This window comes from Nicotiana sylvestris, chromosome 3 (assembly GCF_000393655.2).
Source record: "Nicotiana sylvestris chromosome 3, ASM39365v2, whole genome shotgun sequence".
Taxonomy (NCBI): domain Eukaryota; kingdom Viridiplantae; phylum Streptophyta; class Magnoliopsida; order Solanales; family Solanaceae; genus Nicotiana; species Nicotiana sylvestris.
In genome coordinates, this window is record NC_091059.1 from 14,863,182 (window position 1) to 14,878,225 (window position 15,044).

Sequence of the window (15,044 nt, forward strand, 5' to 3'; positions counted from 1 at the left end):
TAGTTCAACAGATGTTATACAAGTTCATATCTTAAACACATGCTTAGGGGTGTTTGACAGGTAGGACTCATGCACCCGTCGCGACCCATCGGTTTGGGTCGTGACAGAATCTCTGAAGATTGCTCTATTTTTTGGGGTATTTTTCGGTTGAGAATCTTTTCTATAATTGGAAATATAAATTTTGTGTGTTATAATTAAGTTTGTTGAGTTATATTAGGAGTCTATCGCATTAATTGATTCACTTACCGTTTTTAAACAACTGAAAACCTTTTTTCGCAAATTTTGTTATTGTATTCACGAATATAGCTCGCGAATACAATCGATTACATTCTCTGGTTAGCTGGACTCCCCTATTTTTTCTCCGAGTGTTGCTACTGTATTCATGAATACAGTAGCAAAAGTACATCGAATACAGTCTATAATAACTGAAAATATAGCTATATGAAGTAATTTAGTAAATGGTAGCTATAGCAAGCTAATAATCACTAAAACATAGTGGTTTCTGAAAATATCTCATAAAATTATTACATTCATGAAATACATGGGTCAGCACAACAATGGACTCAATCAAGTTCGAATTTAGTGGGCTACCACGACAGTTTGGCCCATTATTTATAAGGAATTTTTACATTCCTATGCCACATAGGAAACCTTATTACCCTCAAAGTTTAAGGTTTGACTTAATTACACTTAGTATACCAAATTACCAATTCTATACCATAATTAATTAAGGGTATAATTAATTGTACGTTTTTTACTCCTTAATTAAAGGAATCTGTATATCCCAGTATCCCCACTCATCCCATATTTCTCTCTCCTAACCTCTCAACCCCACCCACATTTTACCCATACCCACGTTCTTTTTACCATTTCCATCTTCTGAAACCAAATTCTCCCTCTAAATTCACAGAAAATTGAAGAAACCCTTCAACAAAATTGGTTCCCCATTTTACTCCAGTTGAAGTTCATCAACGAAGAAGTAACAAAGCTTCGAAACAAAGTCCTAAAAAATCAGCAGTAGCTGATATACCCTCATTTGATTTGGGTGTTTTATCACCAAAATCACCCAAAAAGCAAAACAAATCTCCACATGCAATTGCAGAGACTACTCATAGTTCCTCTCCCCGACAAATCAGAGCTGAGATGAGAACCAAACAAAAACATGATGTAGATGCTGGAGAAACTTCTACACCAGGCAAACAAGTCAAACGAAAAGGAAAAGAGCTTTTGGTAGATGACGACTTTGTAGAAGAGGTCCCTAATCTTCGAACAGGAAAGAAAGGAAAGGTGTCTCGTGGTTCAAAAAATCCAAAAATAAAGAAACATTAAAAAAACACCCTAAAATTGTTTGCAACCAATCATTGGTGAAGGTAAACATTTATTAGTTTCGTTTCTAATTTTTTAGTTTGGTTTATGATGGTAAAATCTATGTTATACGTGTTTTAGACAAGTGTAGAGTAATTGTCTTAATTTTGAAGATTATTTGTAGTTGTGATGTTCTGCCTTTATAGTTGTAGATATTTTGTAGTTTTTTTGTAGTTATATTGTTAGGTAACTTGTACTATTTGAAGCAGAATTGTAGTTATCTTTTGTTGCTGCCTTTTTGTAGAAAATACTTTAAATTGTAGATCTTATGTAATCATTTGTAGTTATGTTGTAGATAAAATTTAGATGAATGTATCCTTTTTATGCATTTTATTAATGTGAAATAATTTATTATTTATGCGGAATGGACACTTTTTTGCCCCACATAATATTGATTATGGGGTGCTTAGCATTCCTAGTCAGATTAAAGAGTTTCTTTCCTCAAATGGGTTGAAGCTTTTCAAAAAGACGTGTTTTGGATACTTACTGTCCCTTCCCACCATATGCATGCAAAACCAAGCCATTCATCTTCTGATGAAGTATGAATTGACCAAATCCAATGCATCATATTTTTCTATACAATTAAGGGTAAAACATTAATTTTGGATTGAGTGAGTTTGCATTAATTACTGGTCTAAGATGTGTTACCCAGGTTACTGATTTTGGTTATACTCCCACTTATGTTAGCAAAATAATGAGCAGTTATTTTCCTAACAAATTAAAAGTGGAGAAGTCTTATTTGAAACAGATAGTAACCACTGGATCCTCGGTAAACGATGAGGATGCGGTAAAGTTGTGCATCCTTTATCTTTTAGAATTTTTCATTTGTCCTTCAGACAAAGATCATATTTCTTTTGTAGATCACTTTAGGTTCTATTTGGTAGAATCTGGGCAGTATGAGTCATATCCATGGGGTATTAAATCTTTCACCCAGATGATGGAATCTGTTAGGCACAGACTAAATCCGTATGTACATTCTTATCTCATACGGGGATGCTCACTAGCATTGCAAGTATGGCTTTATGAGTGTTGCTCTATTGTCAGCACTGATCTAGCTACGAGGTGTTCTAACTCAATACCTCGCATACTAAGATGGTCAGCTAATAAGGGCAGATTTGGTTAGCTACCTTTGAAGAGAAGATGATAAAGCCTGAGTGGATAAAGGTAGAGTTTTTTTTTATGATTATACACTTACCTTCAAAATATCTACAATTATTCTACATTTTCTGTCTTGATCAAACTAATTTATTTTTCCTCATTCAGTTTACCAACATAGGTGAATCTGGAGAAGAGATTGCAGTACTGAATTTGTCCGACAAAATTGAGTACAAAGTTCAAGAAGGTGAACAAACATCTGAGGTTCTCAATGTTGATCCTCCTACATTGGAACCCAAACAAATAGATAGAGAAGAGGACAAGGAGTCCATTGCTAAAAAGATCATAAAATTAGAAAAAGGAATTGAGCAGGTAATACATATAAACTACAATATATTTACAACATATCTACATTTCATAAACTGTCTACAAAATATTTACAAATTTGTAAATTCTGATATATATATGCATATGTTTTTGAATGTATGTTAGGACATATTATGAAGTTAACAACTTACTATATTGTAACTTGTAGGTTGATGGAAAACTTGAAGATTTTAGGAAAGCTGTCTTTGTAGAACTCGATAGCCTTCGAGGGTTTATAAATGAGTTTGTGCAGACTGTTTTGCAAATGATAAACAGTAGAAATGTGCAAGATGATGCAAAGGTAAGATCTGACTTTTATTTTTATAGCAAAACAATTTAGACATATGAAAAAATATATACAAACTAACATAAAACATTCAGTTTGTTGGTAGTTCAACAAAAAACAATGACCAACAAAAAGACTTGAAAAATCAGCATTTTCAGTTCAATATTGGGGAACAAGTGCAGGTCAGCACTAGCAAAATAGGTATCTACAAAATACCTACAAAGTATCTACAATTTGTGTCAGTGTATATACAACATATCTACATTTATCCACAAATTATCTACAATTTTGATACACATATGCTACAACTTTCAAGCCATCATTATCCAGTATTATTTACCATTTTTAATTATAAAACAGAGCATGTTGAAGGTGCAGTTGGTCAAGAAAATCTTCCAGCACATGGTGATTTATATACACATTTTCAAGTTGCAGCTCATAAAGACAAAACAGGTATCATACTTTCATTCAGAGATATTTTCTTGTTGTTTATAAATTTTAACATTCATGTTAAGTAAGATAAGAATTGTGTTACAGTGATGGAAGATATCAATGCGCAGTCCCCAATTCATGGAGTGACAGTAGCAGCTCAGACAGAAGAGGTCATTGAGGAACATGACAATGAAGGTGCAGATGCACAGTATGTGGATCTAGGTGATTCAGAAGGATCAGGAGTTGAGAAGAAGGGGGTCACACTAGATGATTTTGAGTTGTCTGACAACTTATCCCAGTTGGTTAAGTTTGGCGAGCCCATACAAGATGATGTAACACCTATGCATCCGGGGAGAACAAGGCATCCGGGAAAGCATGCCCGATCACCATTTATCCCTCTATACAGTTCTGGGGGCAGCAGCTCGGTTGGACCTAAAATTTTCTACCTCAAGCACCCTTTTACTACTGTTATTGGTGAAGATGTAGATTCGGAGGTTTTAGATAACTTCAACAAGTGGTTATACCACTGTAGCGACAAAGGTTCAAAGAGGTATAAATGCATAATTTGACACTTGCATTTCAGCATTTATCTTTTACATATTTAATTCAATCTACAATTTTTTTTGACATTTATTTGTTGTTACGTGAGGAAGACTCTGTTTTCCACAAAGGATAACCAAATTAAGCCTTTGTTAGACCTTGGAGTGAAAAAAGTTGATAAGAAGGAATGGTTCTTTTCCCTGGCTCACCCTGGACAAGTCCTCAATGACTCGGTAAGTATCAATGAGTCTATTCCCAAGATATGATTTGTAGATATTTTGTCTTCTGTTTTGTAGTTTAATTGTAGTTATGTTATAAATATTTATAATATATGAAGATGACTTGTAGTATAAATTGTAGATATGATTGTAAATATTGTCTTTCTTGTATCTAGTGTAATTGTATTTAGGTTTCAAATTATGTATCATATTTGAAGATTATTTATAGTATAAATTCTATATTTATTTTGTGGACAGAATAGTTTGTTGTTGTATTTCATGTTTGTAATGTAATTGTAGTTATTTCGTAGTTTATGTAGAACATTACAAGATTAATTGTAGTATAAAATGTAGATATAATGTAGACATGATTGTAGATGTTGTGTTACATGTTTGCCCAGTAACTATAGATAAATTGAAGTTAATCTGAAGTTGACTTTGTAGTTTAAATTGTAGAGCTGTTTTTAGACATCATTGTAGATTTTTTGTTTCTGTTTTATAGTAAATTGTAGTTTTATGTAGATTATTTGAAGTTGACTTGCTGTTTATATGCCAACTATTTTTGGTTGCAGCACATTGACGTTTTAATGTATTACTTGAGGAAAAGAGGCAAGTATGGCACCAATAACAAGACCGGGTTTACCACAATGAATTGTTTGTTCAAGACTAGGATATAACAAATTTATGAAAAGTTCATAAATTCACCTCCACAAAAGAAGTATTCGGCTGTTAAACCCCAAGATGTTGTTGCAGAATATATTTTGGGGTATAGACTACTTGCCAATATTTCATGGGATGAAATTGACTATGTCATCATGCCCGTCAATTTTGTAGAAATATTCCATTGGGTGTTGGTCGTTTTCGACATTGCAGACAGGCAACTTTATGCCATGGTCTCTTCATGCAACCATCAAGTTGTTGAATCCTGTGTCAAAAAGTTCTCTGTTATTATCCCTTTGAATTTGTCATGCACTGATTTTTATGGGAAGCGTAAAGACATTAACTTCAAGAATACAAAGGCATATATCGAGAAACCTGTTACCGACCCTCTTAACATTCAGTGGATCGTTGGAGAGATTCCACAACAAAAAGAAGGGTCACTGTAAAAAATATATTCTCTCTTTCTATGCATTTAATTCTTTTTTTATTTCTAATCATTTGGTAAATATTTAAAAAAAATTGTGTTTTGCAGCGATTGTGGTGTATTTGTTGCTGCCTTTGCGGAGTATGTTAGCCTTGGAGATTTGTCAATTCCCGCAGAAGACCTTTCTGATATTGACCAACATCGTAGACGCTATGGAGCGCTCCTATGGGACTATGCTACAAAGAAGCAGGAAGATGGGTCAATCAGTGAAAGTGAGGTTACACGCATACTAGCAAGGAGGAAGGGTGCACCTGCATTGAATGAGAAAACAAGAGTCCACAGAAAGAAGAAGTAGTGTCATGTATATGTAATTTAGTTGATGGTAGTTTGTAGGAGAAGTATAGTACACAACTTTCTGAACAATTCATTTGTGTTTTTATTGTAGCAGACCTTTTGTTTTGTTAATTTCTATCTAGTGTAATAGTTCACTTGAAAATAACTTGGTGTTTTTATATCCAGTTGTTTAATATTTACAACACTTGTTCTTCATTATCTTAAACGTAGTTATTATGTTATTAGAATACAATTTATCAACAAAAAACTTCAAATTATCTACAATCTGGAAACATTGAATGTTGAGATTGTATATAATTTTATAGTTGAATATGTATATAATTTGTAGGGAATACCTCCAGTTGTATTTAATTTCTGTATATAACTGTCAGTTCAAGTTAAATTATTATTTTTTAACTTGTAGTTATATTGTAGATAATAAATATTAACTGTTATGAACAGAATGTCAAAAATGGAGGTAGATGTTTGACACAATACAAAAAAATATGTTAAAAAACACAGAAACAAATTGAAATTAACTACATTATGATCTTTAATAACTTAAACGATTACACTCAAAATTCTGTTAACTTGAACACACTAACAATTATTTTGAAATACTATTGTAACTACATGATATTTATTTCTTTTTGGGCGCATTCTTGCAAGATCTTTTGTTATGCCCTTCACCTCCACAGTTGCCACATAACACCTTGTACTTCTTTGACTTTAGTTTATCATATATTTTGTATCTTTTCTTTTGAGGTCTTCCTGGCTGCCTTTTCTCTCCCGTAGGTGGATTTACTACTTCATCAAATATATGTTGTGACACATTTCACTTGCTTTCATCAGGAAGGGAATTTACTGGTATTTCATATGTACGCAACAGACTCTCCTTTGTGTAATACGGAGAGCAATAGTTTTCATAAGTTTCATTCCTATGCCTTAAAGCTGCCAAAGCATGCACACATGGAAGTTCATCAAGTTGGAACTGGCCACAACTACATTTCTTGCTTTCAAAACACACAATGTACCGCTTCACACAATCTATCACAATATGGATATGATCTGTCAAAGCACTCACCTACAATTATATAACAAACAGAAAGAAAAATATTTACAATCATAAAAATAGATTATTTACAATTTATGAACAACTTATCTACAATTTATCTACAATCTACAAATTAACTACAATTTGTATACAATTTATATACAATATGGAAATATTGTATATTAAAATATTATTTTTCTGCACCAAATAAACAGATTAAGTTTCTTAGATAATATTCTGTTGTTCTCCAATTCTTTGTTGAATTCGGACCCAAGGAATGTGAAAGTACCCTTTGCCTTCAATAACTTCTCGTTCGTCCAACGTTCAAGAAGTGTCCTCATATACTCTAATAGGTCAAATATTGGCAGCTCTCTTGCATCTTTTGTTACAGCATTCAACGACTCTGCAATGTTTGATGTCATAGTCCAAGTTCTATTCACCGTTGCATATACTCTTGACCATCTATGATAGTCAATATCATAGAGGTATGATTTAACACGTAGGGTCTATCTCTTCAATTTACGACATCCTTTCATTAAACTCATCCAGAGTGTATGACCGTGCTGTAGCAAAGTACAATTCATTTAATTGTAGATGACCCTTCTTGAACTTTGCCCTTATATTTGTCCAAATATGCCACATGCAAGAGTAGTGTGGCACGCACGGATAGACAATTGATGTTGCCTTCATGATACTCTCATTCCTATCTTAAACAACATACATTGAAGTTCTTTCACCATATGCTTGCTTGAATTGCTCAAAAACCACTTCCACGATGCGTCATTTTCTGAATCAACCACAGCATATGCCAAAGGCAATATTGTACCTACATTATTAGTTAAAAAATAATTAACTTGTAGCTTTGAAAATGCATATAAAAACACAAATACATATAAACTTGTCACGACCCAATTCCCGAACCTGGTCGTGATGGCGCTTCTCATGAAGACAAGGCCAGCCATTCAACCCAATTCATCCTTTTAAGACAATTAATTAACACAATTATAGTATAAACATGGTTTAATAATATCCAATAGCGGAAAGTATAGATAAAATACGGAAATCCAACCCAACTCAGCCCTAACCGGAGTGTCACAAGTCATGAGCTACTACAGAGTTTACTAAAATTCTACAAAGTATGGAATTAGGAACAAAGTTTGAAGATATCATAAATAACAGAAGATAAGGGAGAAAACAGGTCTGCGAACGCCATGCAGCTACCTCGATAACTCCGATGAAAACTGAACAGCAGAAAACTCGCTCTATGCCTCAGGAATACATGTACCTGCACACATGGTGCAGGCAGTAATGTGAGTACTCCGACCCAGTGAGTAATAAATATAAATAATGACTGAAGGTAAGAAAACACGTTAAGGCACATAACATTCTATACAAAAGCAGTGAAATCATTTAAAATAACAATTCAGTGAAACATCATGTGAAATTTCTTTTAAACCAGTAAAACTGGTAATTTGGCAGTAAAATGACGAGTAGAAATCTGCCCCTCGGGTTCAATATCAAAACAACAAGTAGAAATCTGCCCCTCGGGCTTAGTATCAAAATAATAACTAGAAATCTGCCCCTCGGGCTCAGTATCAAAATAATAACTAAAAATCTGCCCCTCGAGCTCAGTATCAAAATAATAAGTAGAAATCTGCCCCTCAGGCTCAGTATCAAAATAATAATTAGAAATCTGCCCCTCGGGCTCAGTATCTCAGAACAGTATCATCCCCTCAGGCTCAGAACAGTATAAAGCAACCAGTCAATGAAATAAGAGCACATAATTATTATGGCAGATAATGCAGATAAAGAATAAATGCATGAGTGCAATGCAATGCATATGACAGTACCCTCTGGTACCCACTGCGGCGTGCAGCCCAAGCAATCCATATTTATTTATCGTCAACGACGCTCACTGGGGGGTGTACAGACTCCGGAGGGGCTCCTACAGCCCAAGCGCAATATCAAGCCATCTCGTAGCATCAAATCTAGGCCCTCGGCCTCATATCAATCTCAGTATAATCACCCAAGCTCTCAGCCTCAATATCAATGTAATCAACCAGGCTCTCGGCCTCAATATCAATATAACACTGCTGCGGCACGCAACCCGATCCATGCTCAGTCCAGAAATCATCATAAGCCCATTGGGCATTTATAAAACAGTAGTTCTCAGCCCGAAATATCATTTAAGTTTTCAAATCTTAGAAAGATGGCTGAGTTTGCAAAACAGTATTTAAAACCTTGGACTGAGGTCAAAGGATATGCAAAATATGCGAAAGCAGTGATATCAATCCCTGAAGGATTCAAATAATTGGCAAGAAGCCTACAATTGGAAACATGACTGAGGATATAAATTCTTTAACAAAATAAGTGAGGAAAACCAGTCAAAAATCCCCTAAGGGTTCTACAGGTCGGCACAAGGCCCCAAGCATGGCAACAAGCCCAATTCACAATAATAAAGTATACGTCTCAACCAAAAATGTAGTAAAATATCTCTCGGGACGGACCAAGTCACAATCCCCAACGGTGCTCTACCCCACGCCCGTTATCCGGCGTGCAAGTCACCTTAGTATAGCGTTACGATGTGAAATTCCGGGGTTTCAAACCCTCATGACATCATTTACATCTATTACTCAACTCTAGCCGGCCAAATACTACTCCGCGATGCCCTTTCCTTACGTATCGACCTCCTCGCGCGTCGAATCTGGCCAAAACCACAACGAATACATCACAATAGGATAAGGGAATATAACCCAATCGAAAAGACTCGAAAAATATCAAAAATCACGAAATTTGCAAAACCCGAGCCCCGGGCCCACGTCTTGAAATCCAGAAATTTTTACATCAAAATGTTCCTTATCTCGCCACGAGTCTATACATACCAAATTCACAAGAATCGGAGTCCATTTGACCCCTCAAATCCCAAATTTCTTATAATTTGGCTATGTTTTCATGGATTTCTAGGATGATTCTTCAATAAAATCATGTATTTAACTCATAAAACTTACCTCCAATCGATCTTAGTTGAAACTCTCTTCAATCCCCGTCCAAAAGCTCTCAAAATGACTAAAAATGGTGGAGAAATGGGGTGTTTTTCGCGAATGAATGTAAACATTCTGCCCAGAATTTTTCGGAATTACTGTTCACTCCGTGTTACTGTTCACGGATAATGTTACGGGGTACTGTTCACGGATACTATTATGGGGTACTGTTCACGGGACTATTCACTGATACTGTTACGGGCACTGTTCATGGGCACTGTTCATAACTACTGTTCATAGTGCTGTAAAAAAAATGCAACAACTTTATTTTTTTCATGCCTAAATCGATCCGTTAACCTTACGAAATACCGAGACCTCAACTAAAAGCACCAACATGTCTTAAAACATTATCCAAACTTGCTCCAATCGTCAAAACACCTCAACTAACGCCAAAATCATCAAATTATATCGAATTCAAGCCTAAGTTCTTTTAAAACTTCTAAAACACACATTCGATCAAAAACCCGACCAAACGATGTCCGAATGACCTGAAATTTTGCACACATATCCCAAATGACACAATGAAGCTACAACAACTCTCGGAATTTTATTCCGACACCCGGATCAAAATCTCACCTATCAACCGGAATTCGTCAAAATACTAACTTCGCCAATTCAAGTCTAATTCAACACCGGACCTCCAAAATTACTTCTGGTCCTGCTCCTAAGTCACAAATCACCTCCCGAAACTAACCGAACTGTCGAAATTTACATCCGAGCCCTCTAACTCATAAGTCAACGTCCGATTGACTTTTCCAACTTAAACCTTCTTAAAAGAGACTAAATGTCTCATTTCTTATCAAAATCGCTCCAAATAAATTCTAATGCACCCAATACCGATAATGAAACATGAGGAAGCAGAAAATGGGACGAACGAGACAATAACTTATGAGACGACGGGTCGGGTCGTCACAAAACTACAATATATCTACAAAGTATCTACAATTTATAAACTGCCTACAAAATAACTACAATTTTACCTGCTGCATCCATTGTGCTTGTTGTTCGCATAATCTCCCTGTAGGCTGACTTTAAGAATGTCCCATCAACCACTACTACTAGTCTACAATATTTCTAACCACGTATTGATGTACAAAGAGCAACAAATGCATATAAGAAGCATTCATCTGCTATATTCTTCAATTTAACAACTGAACCAGGATACGTCTTCTCAAGAATATAAAAATATTTTGGTAATTTGCTGTAGGAGTCAGCCGGATGACCTCCCAAAAACTGTAAAGCCTTTTCCTTTGCTCTTCATGCTTGCATGTAGCTTAGGTTCATTCCGTGTTGGGACAACATGTCAGTTTGTATGTCCTTTCGTGTGTAAACTGTCTTAGGATCACAATACTTTGGAATGATCATGCTACCAACTACAACTGCAATATGTTTGCGCTGTATGAATGTGTCGTCCATTAAGGTGCATGTGTGTTGTCGGTTGAAACTCCTGACCTTGAACATTGTCGAATCATTAATTGATGTTGCCTTGAAGTGCCAATTACAGTTTTCTCCAACGCATATAAGCCAGTAGCTACAAAAAAAATATATTTATAATACATGTTATCAATGTAGATGTAACAAAAGGACTGTTTTAACATAAAGTAACACACTATACAATATAACTACTTTTCATCTACAATGTTTGAAAAACACATATCACAAGGAAAATACTGTTTATAATGATCTATTCACCATTTATATATTCATACCTTATGTGGCTAGATCTTTTAACCCTGAACTGGTACTTGTGCATGACAGAATAGTGCTTCATTGCAGTTGCAATTGTTTGCTTGTCTTGATACAATTGTCCCTCTTCGATAACACTTTGTGTACCTTCAGTTATTATTTCACTTTGATATTCCTCTATGACGGGAGAGGCTAGCATATCAAGTAACTTTATTGTCCCAGACGAACCTGCATGAAAATAAAGATAAACAGTATTATTTCAATTTTGTAGAATCTTTGTAGATATATTGTAGATGAGAGAAAATTTTGTAGTCAACATTTTTTTTCACGTAGATTGTAGTTTAATTGTAATATAAATGTAGTAATTATGTAGATACCCTTACAATAATACTGCTTTATAAACACTTAAACTTATTTGTAGTATATTTGTAGAATTTTTGTAGAAAATTTGTAGATGAAGAGAAATTTTTTGTAGTCAACAAGCATAGATTGTAGTTTAATTGTAGTGTAAATATAGTAATTTTGTAGATAATCATGAAAATAATATTGATTTATACATCCTAAAACTGATGTGTAGTTTATTTGTAGATAAATATAGGAATTTTATAGATATTACCGTAAAATCAGACTTCCATAGAATTTGAAACATAACAAACCTGCACTTGTGTTCTCATTGGTAATAGTCAATTCCATATTGAAATCTCGTACACTTACACATAGCAGATACGATCCTAAGTTTTTATTCTCCTTTTTTTGTCTCCATATACACACGAACCCCATATCGTTCCTAATCTCCATTGGAGGACAATTCTCATTCACAATGTATTTGATTTCTACAATTTTTTTCGAAGTATCAATCATTAATTGCTCTGCAATTGTAGAAATCAATATATTGTAACTTGCATCCTCATCGAGCACAATGCCATCAACTTGAAAATCTCTAAATCTGCAATAGCTATCCCAATTCCTATTTAATTGTAGCATGATTGAGATTTTGGACATGATTGCGTGTCGTTGCTGAGGTATTGTTCAATATTTTTTTATTTTTTTTTGATTTTTTGAATTAAGAAAAAAAGATGAAGAACAGAGTATCGACATAATTGATTTCTACAATTTGACTTGGATTTGTTGAATATTTTGTCGCTTTTTTGATCAGTGGATTGAGGAAAAAAGTCGACAAACTGAGCTTTTGCAGAACTGATTTCTATAATTTGATTCGAATTTGTTGAAGATTTTGTCTTTTTTTTATTTGTGGTAGGAAAAATATCGAAGAACAAAGTTTTTGCAGAAAAGTGTCTATGCAATTTGATTTTAAATTGAAGATAAAGGATTTCCGTTTCAAATTTGATCTGAAGGTCGCTAAATCAATTAGAATATTCTGTTCCTGATTTGTAGCGCACCTAATTAGGAAGATTCAGCTACTAATAATTAGTATTTAATGAAATAATTGTAGAAAAAGTGTGAACATGGCAGATAAATTAGAAACTATGCACATATTTAATAATAAAGTTTCATATATGGTATAGGAAAGAAAAAATTCCTATTTATAATATACTTCGTGCTCATTTAGTTTGAGAATAAGAGAATATAATCATGGTATAAGTTTGGGTATTGGTTTATACAGTGTTTGATTTGTATGTTGAAACTTGACAATACATGAATTAAGTTATACGCATTAAACTAAGGGGTCGTTTGGTAGAGTGTATAAGAATAATGCTGAATATTGTGTATTAGTAATGCTTGCATTAGTTATGCTGAGATATTTCTTATCCATTGTTTAGTTTAATGTATTAATGCATTGCACAATTTCTATAAGAATTATTTGTTTCCAAAAATACCCTCATAATCAGTCCATTACTTTATCTTTTAAAAAAAACATATGTTGAGGAATGTTTTTATATAAAAAGGTTTGAAAAAATTATTTAGTTTGTCTACATATATTATAATGTAGAACTTAATATTTATTTATAAAAAAAATATGTTAAGTATTTATTTATTTACTGGGGACATAATTTTATTTATCACTTTCTTGGATTATTTCAAACTTGCTTTAATATAATAACATATTTTAATCAAGCATAAATTTTGAAGGACAAATTTATCTTTAACTAAGTTAATGCATTCATTAAAATCCATTGCATTGTTAATGTCATGGTTTCTTATGCATTAGTTATGCATAAGATAATACCAAATAGAGTGTATAACTAATATTTGCATAACTAATGTATATGTTCAAAAAGTGTACCAAACAAAGTATTACTAATACACAAAGTTAATGCATGCATTATTTTACCTAATGCATCGTACCAAACGACTAAAAGATAAAATTACATTTTATATGGTCCTCAAAACCATCATCATCAATACCTTTTATATCTCATTTTTTGTGCAAAGAACCAAATGTCTCATAAAGGATAATTTGTGCATTATAATCCTTGGATTAATAATCGTTATATTATAATCCCTGCCTAACTTATTTTTTCGACCAAATGACCCTTTCCTTATAAAGAGAAGAGGGCAAACTTAGAGTAAATTATTTTAAAAATTTCCTTAGAATATGTTAAAATACACTTTCGTATTTCTGGATAAAACACTTAATATATTTATGTCATAATTCACATTGTCAACAGTAGTATATTAAGAAGTCTATCTAAACTAAGCCTATAATAGTATATTGATTTTTCATATGTATGTCGTGTTACTAACGAGGGTGCAGAAAGAACAAAATAGATGAATACACCCCAAGATCCACAACAATAACGGAGAGAGACTTTCATTTGCTGAACTTATTAATTATAAATAAATAAGTCATCTTTATTTTCATAATAATAAAATAATTTATATGATTAAAAGATCATATCTATAATATTTATGAAAATTGTCCTTTTTTGGCAATGAATAGAGTTTAGATTATTTTTTTTTGGTTGTAATGATTCAATTGTCTTCTTTTTTTCTCTTCTAAATATAAAATATATTTGTCTATATTTCAATTTTGAACCATGCAACTTTGGTTAACTTACTTCATTAGTTTATGACATTAATCAGTACCATCTATATGAGACAATCGTTATTAATAATGATTAGTTCTGTAATTCTGAATTTTTTTATGTCTTAATTCATAATGAAATTTTCTCCGTTTACTTTAAGTTGTCCACTTTTGACTTTGCACTTATTTTACATCTTGTTTGGATAGTTGTTATATATTGTTTTATTATATATCATATTGTATTGTACTGTATCGTTTAATGTATACAATATTTAGATAGACATGTATTGTTTGTCGTCGTTTTATGATGTCATGGACCAACAATATGGAAAATAAACTTGATATTACCATGAAAAAGTGAGATATCAAGTATAATTATTATATATAAAGGTATGATAAAGAACAAAAAGAATTATTTAATAATATAGAAAGGCAAGAAGAGAGAAAAAATAGGTAATGAAGCGATAACATCAAATCGGTCATTACATAAAGTGATAGTTTTTGTCATTACGTAACGACAGATTTAACAATACGATACAATAAAATTTAAGTAACTAT